Raw genomic sequence first — 16,826 nt, forward strand, 5'->3', positions numbered from 1 at the left:
TGCCAACTCATTACACTCCCTAAAAAATGTTCCCGGTAGCCCCTTTCTTCCCTGTTATACCACTGAGACATGGTTTAAAGGCACGGAGAGCACAAAGACAGTACAAGGTTATAATACCTTCCACACATTCAGACCAGCTACTACACAGACAGGAACTAAAGATGTGGGAGTGCCTTGATTTACATCAAAAATAAATATACCTCAATGCTGGTCAAAAAGGACAATGCACTTGAGCTTCTCCACATTCAAATCACTCTAGGTAAAATACAATACCATTTCCTTGAAAGCTGTAGATCCCCCTCTATGACCCAAGAAACCCATACCATACGTTTAAACTGATTGGAAACACTCAGCATTAAACCCAATACCATATTCATGGGCGACTTTAATTACCTGCTATTAACTGGAAATCATATATGACACAAAACATACAGGCACACCGATTTCTGTATTTTGTAAACACAAACTCCCTGGAACAGATTGTCAATACACTAACCATGGGTGCAACCATACTTGATCTGGTAAGGTCAGACCTCAAAATAGTCTCCTTTGAAGTAAAAATAAAACCTGGAACACCAGCTAATCCTAGAATATTCAGGAACTACTGTAAGGCTAACTTCCTACTATTAAGTGATAGCCTAGCAAAATTTCAAGCCCCCATAAACACTGAGAACACTGCTGTCTATGCAGAACTGTTAATAGAAACCCTATATAAGCACACTAATAGCTGCATTGAGGCAGGTGTACCCACCAGGAAGAAGTACAGAACTAACTCAAAAAACAAGCCACCCTGGTGGAATCACAACATCAATAGGCTGTATAACAGAAGGAAGAAAATCATGGCAAAAATTAGGAGCTGCAACACCCAGCAGGATAAAAGCACTCTCATCAAACCAAACAAACAACTCAGGGGGCAAATAAAGTCTATCAAAGCCAAATCTGAGGTAAATTTGGCGACCCAGGCCAAGAACAACCACGCGGCATTCTTTAGCTATGTCAGAAACCTCAAAGGCAATAATACATATTTGTGTGCAAACCTCATTGTAAATGGAACCACATATACTGAGCCAGAAGATGTTGGAGAGATTAGACAGGGAAACAAGAAGGATGCTTCATGCTCAGATCGGTCCTCAGACCGCTCCTTTTTGGCAATTACTTCTATGAAGTCAAGGCCAGTGTCAATGGCCTCTGGTGGAGTATTTTTCCTGATGATTGCTAATTAGGATCTGTCATTGAATCACCCACTGACACAAATATTCTCCAGGAAGGGCCGATACAGACAAACAACTGGTGTCAGAGCCATGCACTAAAACTAAATGTTAAGAAATGCATAATAGTGTCTTTGGTAAGTCATCAACCCCTGGTAACTATCATATTGACAACATGCCCCTAGGAATTGACCCAGTACTCAGGGACTTGTGGGGACACATACACAGTAATCTAGCCTTTGACCATCTTGTGTCTAAGGTAGTGAAGAAATCATTCTATGTTGTGCAACTTATAAACAAAGGCATGGCATCTATGTCCAAGGAAGTCATTGTTCCACTGTATTTGGCATTCTTCAGACCTATCATTGAGCACAATGCCCCCTTTGCTATTTACCTAACCAGGCATATCCAACAATTGGAACATCCACATAGGATCCTCACTAAAAGAATACAGGCCGTAAGTAACATTTCCTATACAGACCACCTTAAGGCTATATCCCTGTATTCTGTCTCCTACAGGCTGTTGAGGGGATAAGAGAAGATCTATGCCTGGCATAGAAAGCATTGTCAGACCCCACTCTGATGGACCTCCTGCATATGCACAAAACAACCAACACCAGAATTACTCATTATAAAGACTTAAACCTTGCCTGTAATTAGAACATACTGGAGAGACAGATATTTATCCCAGACAGTACCCCTTCTCTGGAACAGGCTCCCCATCCATGTGAAGCACAGCTTCTCCTTAACCCATTTTAAGTGTAACTTGGACAGTTGTATAGGGGGAAGTAAATTCATCCCTGGTTTGGCACCTATGTCTCTAAAGGGCATAGGCAGCCTGTAAATGGTTCATCTCTCAGGATCCTGCTCGTAAATGTTTCACCTCCCAAACCTCTGCTTACATTTAGAAAGGGTACGAGAACTTGTCAGAGATTTGGGATGAATAGCTAGACTTAAAAAGGCCCTTGTGGTCATTAGTCTAGTAAACACCTATGAACCTATGAACATTTGCCATCTACAGTGGATATAAAAAAGTTTACACACACCTGTTTAAATGCCAGGCTTTTGTGATATGAAAAAAATGAGACCACAATAAATCATTTCAAAACTTTTCCCATCTTTAATGTGGCCTATAACCTGTACAATACAATTCAAAAACAAACAAATCTGTTGGGGAAAGAATATAAAAAATAAAAAACATACAATATGCTGGTTGCATAAGTGTGCACACCCTTAAACTAATACTTTGTTGAAGCACCTTTTGATTTAATTACAACATTCAGTCTTCTTGGGTAGGAGTCTATCAGCATGGCACATCTTGACTTGGCAATATTTGGCCACTCTTCCTTGCAAAAGCACTCCAAATCTGTCAGATTGTGAAAGCATCTCTTGTGCACAGCCCTCTTCAGGTCATCCCTCAGATTTTCTATTGAATTTAGGTCTGGGCTCTGGCTGGGCCATTCCAAAACTTTAATTTTCTTCTGGTGAAGCCATTCTTTTGTTGATTTGGATGTATGGCTTGGGGTCATTGTCATCTCTCCACACAATGGACATGCCCATGTCGAGAACCTGACTAACTACATATCTCATTACTTCTAGCTCCACTTCCCTAGCCCATTTCCCTAATTGCAGATCTCAAAAATTTCTCTTTCCTTTTAGTAATAAGGAAAATCTCTGATTTCAGTCTATTTTTCAGTATCTTTAACGAAATCAATGTTTTGTGTATAATTTCCTGTCTGTCCTTTAGTCTTATATAACATCTATGTAAATTTTCATTCCTGCATATGTAAACTGTATTCTCTTGTTGTAACAATACTTTGAATCTTGCAATTTAAATATGTACTTCTATTGTGTATTGGAGCTTTTCTCCTCGGGCCTCTACTGAAAACGGATATGTATCCAGATAGACCAGCCCGGTTAACAAATGTAAAATAAAATAAAATAAATAAATAAATGTTGAAAGGTGAAATTCCTCTTCATCTTCAGCTTTTGTAGCAGACGGCTGAAGGTTTTGGGCCAAAAGTGACTGGTATTTGGCACTGTTCATAATTCACTCCACTTTGACTAAAGTCCCAGTTCCAAACAGTAAAGTAAGTGCTTTTGTCTTACTTCAGTGAGTAAAACTTCTTCAGACAAAGTAACCCAGTAAACCATTAACATATATATACAATTAGATCCAGTCACCTGATTAAATCAATTAAAGATTAAAAGGCAAACACCAAATAAAGTTCTAAATAACACATTCAGTTACAGATAATACATTCAAATATAATTCGTTAAAAAATGTAGTTCACTAAAAAATGTTGAAGCAACCGCAAACAGGTTTAAAATATATGCAAAAACCTATATAATCTTTCATAAAAACAGTTCTAACTTAACAATGGTGTAAATTCATTAATGATAACCAAAATAAAATAAAATAAACTAAGATGATGACCAAACAGTAATATGATGACAAGGGAAAAATGGGGAGTACATACCTACACTGTTATTACGTTGTTATTTACAAGAAGTAAGACTAATTATCTTTGAAGGCTCCTGAACTTTAGAACACAGGCTAATGAACTCATATCATTCAACCCTGGTGGACTATAAGCATTCAATTTTATTTGCCACAAAAGTTCACGGATTCTAACATTAAACTGAAAGGTCCTCCTCTAGGGTTATGCTGTATCTGGTCTATACTCTGGAAGCAAAAACTATGCTGTGGATGTTCCTGGAATATGTTTGGCCAGAGCGTTCTCCACCTTAAGTTTGTTAATGCTGTATAAATGTTCATAGACTCTGTCCTTGAACCTATGATCTGTCTTACTGACGTAAAAATAAGGACAGAGTTTACAAGTGGCTAGATAGACCACGCTCTTAGATAGACAGTTAAACCTCTTATTAAGAGAATACTTTCTACCTCTGACAGTAAACATTTTGCCTACTTCCATATATCTGCAATATGAACAACTCTTACATTTGTAAATGCCGATGGCTCTCGACAAAGGGGTCTTAACTCTCTCCAACAGGTTTTTGAAGTTAGACCTGCTTCTATATGTAATCCTAGGGCACAGTTTAACAATAGAAGCCAGGTCCACGTCTGACACTAGTAAATTCCAGTTTTAAAAAATCTGTCTTAGAATAGGAGCACCAAGGCTGAATGATGTAATAAAAGTAACTTTAAATGAATCCAATTTTACTGAATATAAATCATCTACACTAATCTGTCTGTAAAACATTTGAATGCGGTCTAGGTGCTAGAATGGGGTTAAAGTCACCATTAATTCTTTTGTGCTGTACTTCAAACAGTAATTCATCCAGTAGTTGTTGACGGATCATAGGTTCAAGGACAGAGTCTATGAACATTTATATAGCATTAAGAAACTTAAGGTGGAGAATGCTCTGGCCAAACATGTCCAGGAACATCCACAGCATAGTTTCTGCTTCCAGATTATAGACCAAATAGAGCATAACCCTAAAGGAGGACCTTTCAGTTTAATGTTAGAAATCCATGAACTTTTGTGGCAAATACTAAAGTTCAGGAGCCTTCAGAGATAATTAGTCTTACCTCTTGTAAATAACAACATAATAACAGTGTAGGTATGTACTCCCCATTTTTTCCTCGGTCATCATATTATTGTTTGGACATCATCTTAGTTTATATTATTTTATTTTGGTTATCATTAATGAATTTACACCATTGTTAAGTTAGAACTGTTTTTATGAAAGATTATATAGGTTTTTGCATATATTTTAAACCTGTTTGCGGTTGCTTCAACATTTTTCAGCGAGCTACATTTTTTAGTGAACTATATTTTAATGTATTATCTGTAACTGTATGTGTTATTTAGAACTTTATTTGGTGTTTGCCTTTTAATCTTTGATTGATTTAATCAGGTGACTGGATCTAATTGTGTATATATGTTAATGGTTTACTGGGCTACTTTGTCTGAAGAAGCTTTACTCACTGAAGTAAGATGAAAGCTCTTATTTTACTGTTTGGAGTTATTAAATTGTTTTTGTGGAATATTTTTGCAGCCAGCAGCCGTCATTTTTACTTTATCCAAGTGTTATAAGTTTACCAGTTTGTTTTTGCGGTCTTTTTTGTGTGTCCGCATGGCAGCTGAATCTAATTCCACACAAGAACTACTGTTCTCACAAGAGAATGAGCATCTGAATATCTCCAAATCTAATAACTTGGATATTCAGCAGTTGGTCAGTGTTGTTTTATCCTTGACCAAGAAAGTGGAGGACTTAACAGCAACCGTTAACAGCTTTACTAAGAGAGCTCCTGCTACAGAACCTAATGATCATCGTGCAGTAGTGCAAGGTAATGGACTGATTTTATCTTCGATTGGTGAGCCTGACCCAAACGGGGGCTCTGCACTTGAATCTACACCAACAGCACTGGTGGCGACATACAGGATCCGCATGTTCCTCGTTTGCAGCCAATAACCCAGAGTGAAACAAGGGTTATCCAGCCAGGTACTGTTAACACGACTGCTATTCAGCCAGGTACTGTTAACATGAATGTTATTCAGCCAAGCAGTGTTAACACGAAAGTTGTTTTTGCTGGTTTGAAGCATTGGCTTGATCAGCCTGTAGTTTTAAGTGAAGGCAGCTTGCATATTGCTGACAATTTGGCTGCTGACACTAATGCCAGCAACTTCAATAGTGTAGAAAATTTGAAGATACTAGACACAAAATCTTTCAAAGTTAAAAAAACTGCAACTCGAGGTAGCATATTTTAAAGAGTGCCTGCAACAGCGCCAAGTACCGAAGGGACTGAGATCTTGGCATTTCCCCATGGGATTGGTGTGTGATTCCCCATTCCATCATGATTTGTTATGTTTAATTGATAGGCAAGGTCTCAAGTTAATCAAGATGTTCATCAAGCACTACACATTGATTATAGATAAACTTTTTTTTTTACTAATTTTTTTTTATTTTTGAATATGATAATTCATCAAACATTACATAAATTCAAAATGAAAGAAAAGAAAACATATATACAATTTTACAACTTATAATCTCCTAATATTAACTATACACATTAGTGTCTATACAGGCAAAAGCTATGAATATATTTAAATACATTGTAAAGAACAACAAATTATTTCATAAATCTTTGTCCATTTTCTCAAATATTGCTAATATTTTCATCCAAGAGTTATAAAGTGATGTAGGTCTGGCTGTTATGTTCTTCAGTGTAGATATTTCCATATGTCCAACTGCTAAAGACAAGTTTCTAAATTCCTTAAATGTGGGAGAAGTCATACTTTTTCAGTGAATGGTGATAATTTTGCATGCTACTGCCATCAATGACCATAATATCTTGAAATAATTTTTTGGCACACAATCTGGGATGGGAAAGTTGAACAGAATCATTGACTTGGTTAATTTATAATTATCATTGAAAGCAATTTGGAGAAAATAATTGATACTTTCCCAATACAAAGTGAAACACTTGCATTCAAAGAAAATATGATGCCAGTCAGCTCTTATCTTGATTTGACATCTCCAACATTGATCCTCACTTGTAAATATTTTGGTTAATTTATGTGGTGCATAAAAACGTCTGTTTAAATATCTCCAAGTAAATAGTTGCCAATATATTGATAATGTTGTTTGTTTTGAGGATCTTGAGGATCTTAAGACAATCTTTTTCTCTTCTTCATTAGGAGGGTGGTTGTTTATCTGTAAATAATAAGTCCAGTATGCATCTGGATAATAGATTTTTGTTTTCTTAATAAGTTTATAAATATTAGATAGGTAGCCTTTTCCTTGATAAGGTTGATTTGTGATTATAATAAAATAATCAATGAATTTAGGAACATTTTGTCTGACTGTTGTTTGCATTTGCAATTGAATAATGCTTGCAAAGATTTGTTAGTGTCTGAGAGGGTTAGAAGTATGTCATCAGCAAAGAGTTGTAATTTAAGGTTTAATGCTTTGTTAATTTGTATTCCTTTAATGTTATTATTTGATCTGATTTGATTTGCAAAGGGTTCTATTATTAATGCAAATAGTAGTGGTGATAAAGGGCAACCCTGTTTAGTTCCCTTTTTGATTTGTATAGGACCTGATCTATATGATCCTAGTTTAACATATGCTATAGATTCTTTATATAATGATTGAAATTTATGGGGAAATTATAAGTATTTAAAACTAATGTTAGAAAATTCCAGTTAACTGAATCAAAAGCTTTGTTAATAGCTAGTAAAATTATGTTTAAATCAAGACTTATATGTTTAGTATAATCTATGAGTGATAAAATTCTTTTAAGATTGTCATAGGTATTTCTTCCCTTAATAAAACCTGTCTGGTCTTCATGGATTAACATGGGGAGAAAGTGTTTGATTCTGTCAGAGTATATTGCCATAAACATTCTGTAGTAGATATTCAATATTGATATTGGTCTATATGATGAGCATTGCTTTTCATCTTTACCTGATTTAATTATCGGGGATATCAATGAATATTTCCAAGATGGTAGGATATTTATGTCTTGTTTAACTATATTATATACTTTTAAAAGTAAGGTTATAGCCTGATTAGGTATTAATTTATACATTTCTGGTAATATATTATCTGGGCCAGGTGCTTTATTTAGTTTCAGTTTTTCAATTTCTGATTTCAGTTCCGTCATTGTAATTGACTTATTTATAGTGTCTATTTGTACTTGCGTTAACCTAGTAATAATTTTATTTTCAAGGTAAGTTTTCATCTCTTTGGTAGATATTTCTTGAGAATCTAAAGAATTATCAGAGGTATATTGTTGTCTAAATGCTTCCAGGATACAATTTAAGTCTGTTACTTTTTTCTTATTATTAGGTATATATATTTCTTTGATTTTTTTTTTTTTGTTCTATTTGCTAATGGTTTTTGATGCTTTGGATTTGTGGAATAAGAGTTCAGTTTTATCTTTTCTAAATTAATCATAATCTTATTATGTAATATTTCTGCATATTTATTGTTAGCTTGTAGTAATTCTTGAGCTGAATCTATATTTCCTTTTTGAACTTCCAACTACAATTTATCGGCTTTCTCTTGCAATTCTAACATATCTTTATTCTAGGCTTTCCTCTTATTAATGTACCAAGATAATACTTTCCCAAATATATATGGTTTTAATGAGTCCCAAATATATATTTCTGAGATGTTCTTTGTTATGTTTAATTCAAGAAAAGCTTTAATTTCTTTTTCATAGAATTCTTTAGAGTCTGTTAATTTTGTGATGTAAGAAGGTATTCTTTTGATAGGATTTGTAGCTATGTGCTTAACTTCTATCTCAAAAACTAGTGCATTATGATTAGATAGTGGACAATTTATTATTTTAACTTTATCTAAATTTGTTATTAAATCATTAGATATATATCCTGTCTATCCTAGAGTTACTTTTATGCCTATGAGAGTAAAAGGAATAAATTAATGAGCCCGGGTCAGCAAAATCATTTATATCTTTTAAGCACATTATGTCTGTGAATTTTAAAAATGCCTTCGATATAGATAGTTTTCTTCTTATGGTTTTTGAGTCAGTGTCTTTATCATTCATTATGCAATTAAAAATTTCCTGCTATTATCAGGCTACCTTTAGTTAAATGAATTATTTCTTCAAAATGTTGTTTAACTGTTCCTAATCCAAGCCCTGGTATCCAGTATAAATTTACTAAAGTATAAACTTTTCTATTCAGTTCCATAGACACCAGAGAAAACATACCTGATGTATCATGATAGGTGTTAATTATTTTGGGAGATATGATTTCATTATGAATTAATATGGCTACCCCTCTTTTCTTTTGTTTATATTGAGAGCTTGATAGCACTGTGTAGTTATTAATATTTATATTGTTTATATCTATATCTAACAAATGAGTCTCTTGTAGGAATACTATTTGTGATTTATGTAAACTTAAATATTTGAATAAACTCCTTCTCTTATTACTATTGTTCAGACCATTAATATTTATGGATAAACATTTCATATTTTACTTTATATTTGTTTTGTATGACATTATATAAAAATTATTTTAACCCTTGGTTTTGTTTTATAAAAATGTTTCAATTTCATATTGTTCATATATGTATTGAGTATTTTGCCTGTAGACACCAAACCATTATAAAAAAAACAAATGAATTAGTAAACTTATTATTTCAACTTGTATAATACATTCCCTATCACTATGAGGTAATATACCTCTTTGCTTGGCTAGTAATACTACCCAAGCAAACCTTCTAACCTTGTGAATAGTGTTTAGATTAATCTCTCTTTAACCACAAAACCAATTTAATATTATTTACATAGTTTAAAAGAATAATATAATCAGCTAATAGATAAATATATAATAATGCATATGAAAGTATCGATTTCTACATATCAAATTTTTTGTAAAATATTTACCATATTAATAATGCTTTAAATTTAAATATAAGTTTGTTTCCACACTGTGCTCAAAGGGTAGAATTTCAAATTTAACATTCAGTGTTATTTCAAAACCATGTAGTAGTTTACATGGCATTCAATGCAATATAGTTGTTTTTGATTCACAATGAAGATGTTCCAGTACTTTTGTATGAAGCTTGAAGTTGTTGGTTAAATCAGGTTTTAAGTTAATTCATACATTCCCCCTCTCCCCCAGGTTATTTAGGTACAATTAATTATCTCTGTTTTGTTTTATAATTGTGACAAAACAGTTTAACATTAGTAATAATCTTCTCAAAAAATATTTCCTTCTATACAAAAGTATTGAATATATTCAAGTAACAACATTAAAAAATATATAAATATGTTTTTCCCAATAAATTCTTTCAGATTGAATGTTTCATATTTCAATCATTATTATTAGAAAATTTTCATTAATGAATTAAAATGCACATTAAATATTTATAGTAGATTGTCTTCATATAGAATAGTTCATTCATTTTCCCTTCAAACAATTGCTTCAGAGAAGGATTTATAGTAATTTCTTCTTCTAATATATTCAAACAGCTATTGTATTTATAGCATCAAATGAATTTTAACTTTTTCACATTTTCCCCATCCATAAAACAAGTTTACTGGTACAACATATATTTATAATTCCTTTAAAATTTTAATTTTCTATTAATCTGTCTCAAAATACATCTGTATATCAATAGATAAAACAATATCACAGAACAAATTAAACACTAGATCAATTAAGCTATGTCAAAGCAATACTTTTATATAGGTTCCTGTTGCATTCAATATAAGGTCATCTCAATAAAAAGTCTGTAATTATATACTTGGTAAGTCAAATGACATGAGTTTCATCCTTTTAGTTGTATGAGCCAAATGACCAATAGCTGTCAGCAACATTGAAATGGCTAGGTCCTTACAACTGATAATATTAACAATGTTACAAATCCACATAGTTTTACTGGAACCTAAATTCTTTGACATAGCTATAAAACATTCATACTATACATCTTAACCATGTGAACCATTAGTAATTAGATAGTGTAACATATGTCTTTGTGCTTTTTGTTTTTTAAATAGATATATTAGATTCATGGATTTTTAATATATATGTTTACTCAAAAGATAGGGAAGTAATGTGTAAAAATAAATTGTGATGTTAATAAAATAGTGCATGAAGTTTAACATAATATTATAATCAAATGTTAAACAAGATGTTTGAAATGAGTAATTTCTTATTTAAAATGTCTTGTAGTTTAAATAACTGATTTCGTATTATTTATATAATGAATAATCTATTTGTATAATAATATTATTTGACATTTAATATTTCTATTACCTTTCTACCATAAGTAAGAGCTAATTCTTAGAATGAGCATTGCAGACAGCCTCTTCTGTCTGCAAACATTTACAAATCAAAAGGAGAAATACAGATGAACATCTTCAAAGTTATGCCAACCATCAATCTCAGTTTCACCCTTCACTCCCTGGGATACAAAACATGTAAATAATGGACCCCTACTCTTTTTAATAAATGTCAATGGAGCTTTTACATTTACCAGAGTTATCAACCACCTAAAAGATCCAATGCAATGGATGTCAGAAGTACTGTATCCAGAACTTTGAGTTAATATTCCATCCGAAGGATGACACACTTATAAGTATAGGAGCCCCCTTATCCTTCTCTGCAGTATCAGCAAATCATGTAAATAATGTGGGAATAGAACCTATAGTCTCTTCTAACAAAGGTGAGTGGGTTATCTGAGACATCACTGACAGTAACATAGTATACACTATTTACTAACTACTTGCTACTTATTTTTTTTATGATGAAGTTCCTACTCACTAAATAGGCAAATAAATATTGATGTCAAATCAGGTAATCTACGTGAAAGTGCATCAAAACTCGAGGCAATATTCTTTCACTCCTACAACGAGACTGTCCTGTAATGAAGTAGTCCAGAACAGCATTTTAAATTAATCAGCACTGACATCCTAGCCAATTTGCCAATCCCTTTTCCCAAGCATGTCTCATTCAATTCCAATTCTGTTAAAATGATCAACAATGCTGAAAAGGACGAGAACACGCACAAGACTTTCTACTGCAAGTTCCAGCTTCCTGACATCATAAATCCAGAAAGAAAATACTTCACTATATACTTCTGGTACACAACACATAGAGATACTATCAAACTATCAGCTCCATTAGGGACATCTGGACTTTATCACAGCATATGCGTTAATGAATGTCAACTACAAATCCTATGAAACATGCATAAAAACTTGCATCCAGCCATTTTATAACAATGAGAGTAGCTATCAGAACGTAAAAGATGCATACATATCAAAAGTAAAAATGTTATAGTTCCAAGAATTGCACCATCAGCAAAAGCACTTATGATTATATAAGTTTAAAATCTAATCAGAAATAAACCCTGCTTTACTTTGAATATGGCAGTAACTCCAATCTTTTCAAACCAGACAACAGCATTCTGACAAATAAATAAAAGGCCTCACAAATAAACACAAAGCTGCAGAGTGGAAGAGATGAGTGTGAAGAGTTTGGTGTGCATGGGCATATGACTATAATAATGGATGAAGTTGATCTGTTGAAGTAAGAAAGAGACTAAATGATGCTTTATGTTCACTTTCTAGGTCTGTGTGCCATGGTGACTGAATTATAGATGTGCTGCATTTTTATTTACATTTGTTAATCTAGTAGCTAGGTAATGCTAATGTTTTTCTTGTTTTATGTTGTAATTATTGATGTAGTTCACATAACCACTTCAGCTATCTTTCTTCACTTTTTGAAGGCTGAACATGGTTTAGTATAAATCAAAACTATGTACTATATGGCTCAAGGAAGTTAAACACATTTTTTTAGTTAGTTAGTTAGTTAGTTAGTTAGTTAGTTAGTTAGTTAGTTAGTTAGTTAGTTAGTTAGTTAGTTTTAAATGTTTTCATTTACAGGTTCTGATTTCATCAGTGAAGACATTAAAATCAGTACACCTTCGTGAGCCTGTTTACCTGCTAAGGTTGAGTTCTGTAGTAGAATGCTTATTCCTGGGAAGGCTCAGTTACATTGCCCTTAAGTTTTAATTTGTTTCTTATGGTTCCATTGCTGAGATTGAATGTGCAGAGATATCTGCAGCTGAATGACAGCCCTCGATCTACATCCCTTTCCTTGTCAGCATGTACCTGACCACGGAGTACAATTTCTGCTGTATGGGTCATCAGGAAAACAGAACATCAGTTCAAAACCTGTGCACATCAACGAAACGTTGCTGAAACTTCAGATTCCAGCTGTCCTGCACCAGAGCAGCGATCCGAACTTCCGAGAGACTTGTTATAAACAGCATGGTCTGAAACCTTCACTGCCACACTAAATCTGCAGTTTCTGTTGCAAGTCAATGACAAGACCAGAACCCTGCCTGAAACAAAATATGGAGCAAGGCTGAGATTGAATGTGCAGAGACATCTGCAGCTGAATGACAGCCCCCGATCTAGCATCTCTTTCTTTGACAACACCTACCTGACCCTGAAGTACAATTTCTGGTATATGGCTTGTCAGGAAAACAACATCAGTTCAAAACCTGTACACATCAACGAAACGTTGCTGAAACTTCAGATTCCAGCTGTTCTGCACCAGAGCAACAATCACACATGTGAGTGTATGCTTCCAAGCTTCCGAGAGACTTGTTATAAACAGCATGGTCCAAAACCTTTGCTGCCACACCAAATCTGCAGTTTCTGTTGCAAATCAATGGCAAGACCAGAACCCCGGCTGAAACAAAGTATGGAGCAAGGCTTTGGAGTGCAGCTATCTTAATCAGTGGATGTGATAGATGACATTTGCTTTTTTTTTTTTTTTTTTTTTTTCATCTATGAGTATAAAGTTGGAAGGCACAGGGGTGTGATAGACTGATGTTTGGTTAAAATGCTCTGCTATTATATTCATCTGGAAATGATACATTGAATTTTTTAGTTGTTCAACTGTAAAGGATTGATGTGGTTGATGAACTATTCCAGACATAAATTGAGTCATTCGCCAATGAGTATTTCCTAAGATATCCCTAGTCTAGAAAATGACTAGCTACATATAACTTTATCAGTGAGCTATAGGCACTATGTTGTATAATGTAAAGTATCTAAATTATATTGATCCTATAAATGGATTTTATTCGTTGGCTGTATCCTGGGCCTTTTCATAAGATCAAGTGATGCCCTCACAGTTAAAACAAATTTCTATATCTATTGGGACCATTGAAATTGAAAAGGACTTGCAAAATGTAAAATGGATTTTATTAGGGGAAATAAACACAGTATATTAATCGAGCTGTTGCTTTAAGAAACCAGCTCATTTCTGCATTTTACGTCTCTGCTTCATGATGGAATGATCACAGTGTTTTAAGGGACTATGTACGTAAACAAAGAAACGTCACAGACTGGATTTGAAGTCCGTAGTGTTGATGGTGCTTTACAGTTAACATAAATAGCTCGAGGACCAGGTGGGAAGGAAAGAGTGATTTTTTTTCGCCTTCTGCAATCAAGGTAAAATTCACGAGTATAATGTACTGTTTGCATATTTAAAAAAATAACAGTTATAATTGTTTTTATGTAAATTCTGAAAGGCAGTAAAGTATAAAAACAACAGAAATATTTAACCACTCATTTCTATGAATGTTTTTTCCTTTCTTTTTTTTTTTTTTTTTTTTTTTCCCCTTTACAAATTTAAAACTGTCTTTGCTTAGAAGGGCATATAATAGTAAATTCTAAACATTTTTACAGCTCATTTAAACTATTAAATTTAAGACAAATCAAACAATTATATGTCAATAGGAGTCTATAGAAGAACATTCCTATGTATTAATGTTTTAAATGTATTATATATGGAAATCTCCATATATTGTCTTGCATGTTTTATTAAAAGAGTATAGAAATAATTAATAAAAGACTTTAGGATTGAATTTATTCATTATCTTATAATACTAATAGTAATTAACAAGTAAATAACTGTAAAGATGTTCCTGTTGTTTTAAGTTGTTTTTTTTTTTGCTTGTTGCTCCACAAAATCATTGTTAATGTTTTAAGATCATGTAAAAATATTTATGTTTATTTGTCTTTCAGTTTTTTTCTTTTGTTCAACATTCTTCCAGTTCTTTTTTTCTGCATTTCTTTTTGGTGTACTATTTGTCCATTCCATATATTCTTCTTGCATTAATATATTGTTGTTTGAAAGATATTTTATTGCTGAATCAACTGTTTCAAAGATTTTTATTCCCTCTGGGAGAAAAATTCTTAATCTTGCTGGAAACAAAAGATGAGTTTTGAGTTGCTTCTTCTTTAGAATTGTTATTATTGGTAGGAATTCTTTTCTTTTGGAAACCACTTTTACTGAATAGTCATTGTAAAATCTGATAAGAGCATCTTTATATTTGATGGGTGAATTTGCCCAGGCATTTCTTAGGATAAGATCTTTGTCTTGGGTAGAAAAAAGTCTCACAATTATGGATCTTGGCTTATTTTTGATTGAAGAGGTATTTGCAGAGGCTGTTAATGATCTGTGTGCATGTTTGATGCCATATGAAAGGGCTTCAGGTAATTTTACTATATCTGGTATCCAGGTGATGAGAAAGTTTATTATGTTGTCCCCTTCTGTTCTCGCTGGTAAACCGTATATCTGGATGTTGTTTCTTCTTATTCGGTTTTCCATATCATCAAGCTTTTCTATTAAGTAAGCATTCTGTTGTAGTAAAAATTCTGTTTGATGTTCCTCAGTTAGTAGTCTTGAGTCAATGTCATTTAATGACTGTTCCGTAAGTGAAATGTGCCCTTTCTGTTGTATAAACATTTCCTGAAGTTGTTCAAGTTGTTGTAAACATTGTTCTTTGAAAGCATCTATTTTGTTATCCATCTTGTCAATTTTAATTGTGAGTTCCCGTATATTAGAAATAAGTGAGTGCAGTTCCTTTTTGATGGCAAAGTCCTGAGCTGAATTCTTAAGGTGACTCATGATGTAAAGCTGATTGTAGTGCTGTTCTTCAAGTAGTTAATTTGACAGGAATTATCCAAAGACAGTCAATGAAATTTCTTCTGTAGATGTTCCAGGGTAATAAAAAAATGTTAGTAATAGAAATTTCCTCAAATTGTTCCTTATTTTATAAAATTCCTGTCAGGAATAGTAATGAGGTAAGAGAGCTGAGAGAAAGTGCTGTTACCAGATCAGCATATTGCCCATGCCCCTGATTACAGATAAACTTAATGAAGACATTGGCATTCTGGATGAAACTATTATTAATGACACTGACTTTACTTGTTATAAATATGAGTATGACTGTATCTTTACCAGTATTAATGATCAAATCATGAAAATGAAAGCTACAAAGAATAAAAAAATATCCTGTGATAATACTGACTACAGTAAAGAGGTTGCTTACCCTAAGCCACCGCCCACACAGGAATGGCTCAACCCTTTGAACCATTCTCATATCAATGTCAACAACATGAACAATCAGTCCCTTGATAGGCAGTTTATGGAATCTCCAAGGCGAGGTTCCCCAGGGTGTAGTCATGCAGAGGCAGCTGCCATAACACAGGGACAGAACCCTGAAGATTCTAATTCCAATTGGAATGGGCATTTAAGGAGCAGTAACAGGAAAAACAATACTAACAACAACAGCCGTCAAGCTTTGAATGACCCTCTCAACACTGAATTTAAAAGCTCAGAGAAGTAAAACCACACCCAAAGGAACTGTCACTCAATAGGCAGGCTGAACAAATGCCAGGAAAGTTCGTAAAGGTGTACACGCAGAAAAAAATACTTCCACATAAAACCAAGTATAAATGGCTAAGAACAAATTTAGAATGTCAAAATACGACAGAAAGCCATAACAGTTTTAAAATTTTGCTCAAACTATGTGGGCTTTTCTTTTAAGTTCACTAGTAATGGAAATGTAGTCATTCAATCCAGGTGGATTTGCTGCATCAAAAGCCAGCTGGCAATACATCTCATGAATTAGAAGTCTGTTTTCCCAATCATCGACAAAGGCACCTGCTTCCACCTGTTCAAGCCTCAAAAAAGTGAACTTCTTAAAACTGGAGCATGTACAAGCATGCCTAGTCAAAGCACTCTTCATGTCCCTTTTGGATATACTATAATAGTGTTGGTATATCCTTTTCTTGGGTGAATTTTAAGT

This window comes from Protopterus annectens, chromosome 5.part0 (genome assembly GCF_019279795.1).
Source record: "Protopterus annectens isolate FY-2018-M chromosome 5.part0, PAN1.0, whole genome shotgun sequence".
NCBI lineage: Eukaryota > Metazoa > Chordata > Ceratodontiformes > Protopteridae > Protopterus > Protopterus annectens.